We start from the raw sequence: 6,448 nt of genomic DNA on the forward strand, positions 1-6,448 counted from the left end.
AAGAGTCAGGGTGGCTTCTGGGTAATACCAGATGGCTAGGCCTCAGACTGACGAAGCCTCTTGGATGAGGGGCGAAACGTTTCTTTTTAACAAAAAAACAAAGTCCAGATGACATGATTCAACCTTTTTTGTTGTTATATACCTGGATGACTGAGAAAACAAACTTTGTGGTCTACTGAAATCTTCAACCAATCAATGAGTCTACCTCTAATGAAGATATAATCTGCATATGAAGGGCTCTTCAGTCTCTTGTTGCTCACTGGGATACTTCATTTATTCAATGTATTTTTATTTTATCAACACAAACCTTAACAATCCCAACTGAGTAACCAACAATAACTTTTCCACTAACCTGATTACAATTTTAATCCTAAAACCAAGCCCAAAGTTGTAAAATCTAATTTAGCCATAGGGACAAGATACTAACACATAGCCCACAAATGGTGTTCCAGGACTGGACTTTGGTCATCATAAAAGCTTCCAATTTTGAGAACACTGGTGATTATTTTTAACTTTTTAAATCTCCTAAAATACTAAAAAAAGAAAATGTAAGAGAAAAGTAAACTTATTGATAAAGGTATCTTAAAAGAAGACAAAAACATATCTGACATAATGTAGTCAATATGAATCGGGATTAACATACAATGTGGTTTTACAGAGTTTCTTTGTCAGTATTTCAGTATTTAGCCTGGCATGTTCACAAAAACACACTCTGCTGATGTCACAATAGCATTCAGGAAATTCAAGACCTAATTCATACATTCAGAAAGCCATGTTTTCTAAATCACACAACAGGTTTAGAGTTATCTAAAATCAAATCTGACCAAATTTGTTATGTTGGCAGACAAAGGGTAATTTTAAGGGTTTAATTAAGCATTTTATCATGAAAATGGATAACTGACTCATGTGAGGCAAACAGAGGATCCATCATATTAGCTTGCAAGAGAGAAAGTTTAGAATTGACTGTCTGAATGACAAAAAGAGACAAGTGTTAGAGATTTGCACTTCCTTTTGGACAAGACTTTATTAAGTTGAGAATAAATGTCAAAGTGTGACAAAAGGTGCCTAATTAAGCAGTTTGCAGGCTGTGAGAAACTCTCAGTGGTTGTATCATTTTATCATCACATCTCACATCTTTTTTTTGTCCATGGCAGAGAAGAATCCTGTGATCATTAACAAAATGTTATGAATGAGTTCTTGAGGAAATAGTTTGCTAGGCTCTCACAAACATCAAGTATTGACTGAGCTTGTCTAAAGATGGGCCAAACTGGCTGAAGCTCCTCAAACTTTATACAAATCTGTCATGTATCAGCTTTCTGTCTGACTGGAACCTTTCCTTTCTCCATTTGTATCAAACTGCACAACGGATATTATATATATATATATATATATATATATTAGAGCTGTTAACGTGTGCGATTAATCTAAAAATAAATTTTACATAATGCAGATTAATCGCATTACTTATTTTGACCTATAAAGGCCTCTATCCTGCGGAGGTAGAACTGTCATTTCTAACCCGAATCCGGAGCCTGGCCCCGGTCCAACCCGGATTTGGCCGGGCGGTCCATAATGTGTGTGTGTTTAATGTGCGGGCCGGGCTGGTCTCGGGTTTTGATGCGTTTTTATGAATCATACAGCACAAATAAAACTAAATAAGAATGCACAATATAAAATTGTGTTAATCTACTTTTTGAGGAGGAGGCAGGTCCGACCGGCCATTTTAAAGAGGTAAAACAAGCCATGTTAAGCTCAGATGAACAACCTATCACCGCCGCGTGTGTCGTTCGATAAAATAATTAAAACCACTATGTGTTCTGAAATACAAGCTTCATAAGACTTCTGAATAACCACATTCGATAAACAAAGAGCTCCACATTAATTATGTATCCCAACTAAAAGGTGCTGTAATGAAACAAAATAAAACTGTGTCTATGACACCAAGTAGTAGCTTGGTGTGGGAGTGTGTTGTTCGGTGGGTGCGGGAGCTGAAGGGGGAGTGGGGGAAGAAGTGACAAAGAGCCACTTTGTGAAAAACGTAATAAATCACCTTCTCACTACAGATGATGTGAATCACCACATAAAAACTATATTAAGCTCTTCAAAATGAGGGCGAGCAGTTATTCAACAGGACGTCAAATATAAAAGCGGGAGATAAATGCTGAATGAAAGTCAGCCCTTCTTATTTTGAAGTTTGCAGTAAAAAACAACTTTTAAATTATCTTTAGGTTTTGCTAAAGTTACCCTTGCAGAGGATTCAACTTTTCTTCCAGGTGTTTTGCCAAGCGTGATCATACGCTTATGCGTTCAACTCCTTGCCCAAACAGATGTTTTATGCTGCTTAAAATGTAAATGAATTTGATTTGGTGATGTTAAACATGTTCTGAAGTAACGAGGAGTCATGCCTCTGAACAGATTCAGTTCTTGCTTATTCATGAGTGTCTGGCTCCGAGCCAACCCCTAGTATGACTCATCAATTTATTTTATTGATTTATTTCTCTAAACCATTTAGCACAAACCAAGTCATTCATTTATTTATCCTTCATTGTTCTGAACTCCTGAGGATAGACTGGGTTTATGTAAATAACATATCTCTTTCAGAATTTTAAGATTTGTGTTCTGTAATCTTGCGTTTTAGTGGTATTGACTTCACAGCATTAATTGCTGTCGCCAGCTTCTTCCGCTGTAGTGATTAATAACAAAAAGGTGTGCAAGGATACATCTAAAGTCCCGTCATCTGTATGCAGAGAACTGCAGGAGTGCATGTTTTGATTTTTGGAATCAATGAGAAAGAAACAATACTTGGATTTAAGAGGATTTAGTTCCTGACACGAGCGTTTCATTGCTTTGGTCTCATGCTGTCAAACTAAAAGCCTTTTTTCAGTGTTTTACCTTCCCTAACCCCTATCATAGGGTGCATAGTCAGCTTAGTCTCCAGCTGATGTAAAATATCTGAACCCCAAGTCTTAAATGAGGACAAAAACTGGCATTAAAAAGTCAAGTCCAGTGGCGATTTTAGCCTCTTTTTGGGGGTGCTCAAGAACCCCTAAACTTTAAATCAGCACCCCTGAAAAATGAAGTAAACATTAAAAAAAAAAAAAAAATTGGGCGTTTCTGAGTTTGGGTTCTGTTTATTCCATTTATGATTCAATGCAACACGCTAGACAAATTTAAGATCATTGTAATACCTGTTCTATGTCGTATAAGCTTCGCCCTTTAAGGCCTTCGCTTTAGTGGGTTTATCCCGTTATGCAGAGCATAAGCACTGAAAAAATTAGTCCACGCCCACCTGCTGTGTGGGCCCCACCCGGTCCGTATAAATTACGTTAAGAGCGGGAAATCGGCTCCCATTTTTTCTTCAGCGAGCTAATATAGCACTGTCAGAAGAACAAAGAAGATAAATTGTGTAAATGACCAACCTTGTGAAGGATGCTTGGCCCGGCAGTCGACCTCCGGTCGTCCGGTGAGTTCTCCTCCCCGAGGAGAAGATGACAGCAGTCTTATTCCAAGGTAAGCGTCGGGGAACATTTCCCAGTGACAGGTCACTACACGCTGGACAACGCCATCTTGTGTTTTTCCTCTTATCGCCGACCCTCGGGGCGAACCGGATGGTTCCTCCGGGGCAAGGCGTGCTCAGCTGCAGCCCCCGCTGCTCATTCCCTCCTGGGGAGCGTAGTGTAGGTGGAGGGGGGCTGAGTGAATGCTCACCCCATCCCACCTCGTTTCGCATCGGCGATCACACCGCTCCCGGCCGACAGCGCCCTCAGGGGTTGCCCGGCGGAACCCAGGAGGAGGCTGACATGAAGGGACCCCTTTTTTCTACGCCCCTCGCCTTTTCCCGCCAGTTCGGATGATCGGCGGAAAGGTTGTTTTTCACTGGGCTCCACTGTGGCTCACCGTCTTGATCCATACGGCCTCACGTTCCAACAGGACGTTCGACGGGCGAGGCCGCAGACGGTTCTTTCCTGGTAGATTAGAGGAGTCGGCCCCCAGTCCGCTCCCATCACCAGAGTTGAGGGATTCACCGAGCGGGGCTATTCCTCGGTAACCCCCCCTGGAGCCAAGCCTCGCGGAAGCTTCCGGAGCGAAGCTGCCCAGGTCGGAGCAGCGTCCCGTCCCTCCGGAGGAACCAGACGGCGACCACGCTCTCCAATCGAGCCCACCGACGTGTTTTCAGGCAGCCGCAGTTAGCAACAACGTGCGCTGCTAGCATATAGCATGTCCAAGGGACTGAAGGCCGCAGACCTGCCTTGGAGACGAAGAACTCCCTCTGTAAGGCAGCTGACGCCAGCTCAACATGTGTGCCTCTCCCACGGTTTGCCTGTCGAGGACTGCAGCGCGGATGATGATGATCCATCGACCCACCTGGCTTCGTTACTCCCCTCGCTGCCGGAGAATCTGCACAAGACCTGATGAAGCCATCGCGGACGCGCTGTTCAGAGCAGCTTCAAACCATGCTGGCGAAGTGAAACAGTCGGAGGAGGTGCCAGAAGCTGTGCGCCACCTCATCAAGCCGCGCGGCTCATCTCGTCCCCCAGCCCGCTGGAGAGACCGTCGAGAGCAGAGGCAGAAACATCGATGCTCCACGGCAGCAGCAGCTTCGTCTCGCCCAGCTCCACCACCAGCCCCGCCCGCCAGAGACCACCCCTCCTCAGTCCGGCAGCCTGCACTTCAGCGTTTCCCCAGAGATCGCCTGCAGACGGCGCTCGGGGCAAACAAACCGCAGAGCTCTCGAGGGAGAAGATTTAAGAAATGACGGTCTGCGGAGGATGTGTGTATAAATGACACAGGAATTGAAATAAATGATTTTTCAAAAATCAAAATGCCTGTTTTTAGCCAGTCTGTAAGTTCGGATGAGCTCACAGCCGCTACACACACATCCTCCACACAGAGAGAGCCGGTGTCCTTAAATAAAGGTTTTTTAAATCCACCGTCGCTCCATCACATGCCCAGACGCTCACGTGACACCACGGTAAGCGAAATAATTTGTTGTCAATCAGAACCGCACGATCACCACCCAAGCGGTGTTAAACGCGCACCCGAGCGAGGCAAACAGCCTCCATCCAAACGGCGCTGTGTTGATGATGCACGCACAGCTGCCCGGCACTCACCGGCTCACATCGGGATAAATGTGGGACCGCAGGCCGGGTCCGGTGGAGGTCCCCGCTCTCAGCGAAAACAACACACGCCTCTCCTGAGCGAACGCGAGCGGCCGTCATCCATCGCGTCTCAGCGATCAGCAGCTCACGGCGGCATAAGCGTGAGACAGCTGAATGAATCCAATGACGGGCCCCGCCCTCAGCGAGAGCGGCGCGCGTCCCTCCAGAGAAAACGTGCGCTCCCGCGAGGCTCACAACCTTCACTTCGACAGCACGGCGTTGATGACGTCACGCCCTCCACCTCCCAACGTTCGCACAGCGACGTTAAACGTGCAGCCTCACGACGTCATCAGCTGACACACGCCTCGCCTCAGCACACACCGCCCCGCCCGGACATGAAGGTTGGTCCGCGATCCAGACACAGCGCACGGGCGCGCGCAGATCAGCCCTTTCGAGGAAGCCTCGCCTTGGGTCACGCGGAAAACATTTCCGCGACGCATGACGGCGGTCGAGGCGGAGGTTTGGATGACATCCGTTCAAAACACGGCACATCATTTAAACGCACGTCCACTCCACGAACGTTACGCAGAGTGGCAAAAAACCTGTTCGCCGGACAGATGGATGGACAGAGTGTTATGCAAGGGTTACACGCTGCAGTTTGCAACCCGACCCCCTCCGTTCGGAGGAGTTATAGAGACGGTCCTGTCATCACCAGACCAAGTCTCAGCCTTAAATGCAGAAGTCCAAGAGCTTCTGATAAAAGGTGTAATCTCAAGAGTTCCCAACGAAGAGGAAAACACAGGGTTTTACTCACGCTACTTCCTGGTCCCCAAAAGGACCGGAGGGATGAGACCGATTCTGGATCTGTCAGCTTTCAACAAAGCAATCATGAACAGACCTTTTCACATGTTGACGAACAGACAGCTGTTGGACAACATCCAGAAAAACGACTGGTTTGTTTCCATCGATCTAAAAGATGCTTATTTTCACATACCGATCATCCCAAAACACAGAAAATTTCTGCGTTTCGCCTTTCAAGGGATGAAGTACCAGTACAACAGGCTGCCTTTCGGGTATTCCCTCGCGCCTCGTACGTTCTCAAAGTGTGTGGAGACAGCCCTGCATCCACAGAGCAGGGATGAGAGTTTTGTTTTACCTGGACGACTTGCTGCTCCTGTCTCACTCCAGACAGGAAGCGCTGATACAGGCTCAGGTGTTGGCATCACACCTGTTAAATCTGGGCTTCGCCATAAATTGGAAGAAAAGCTCGATTTTCCCGGCCCAGACAATTGTTTATCTGGGAGTGGAATTAAATTCAATTACCATGACGGCTCGCTTATCACAAACAA

The 6,448-nt window shown here is 46.4% G+C and overlaps 1 protein-coding gene across 1 annotated transcript in view; it reads left to right on the forward strand.

Moving 5' to 3' along the window:
• LOC119426758 (tyrosine-protein kinase yes) overlaps positions 1 to 6,448 on the forward strand; it is an 83,014-nt gene that overhangs the window by 26,558 nt on the left and 50,008 nt on the right. The gene's annotated exons all lie outside the window — the stretch shown is intronic.

This window comes from Nematolebias whitei, chromosome 20 (assembly GCF_014905685.2).
Source record: "Nematolebias whitei isolate Nwh7 chromosome 20, NemWhi1, whole genome shotgun sequence".
Lineage (NCBI taxonomy): Eukaryota > Metazoa > Chordata > Actinopteri > Cyprinodontiformes > Rivulidae > Nematolebias > Nematolebias whitei.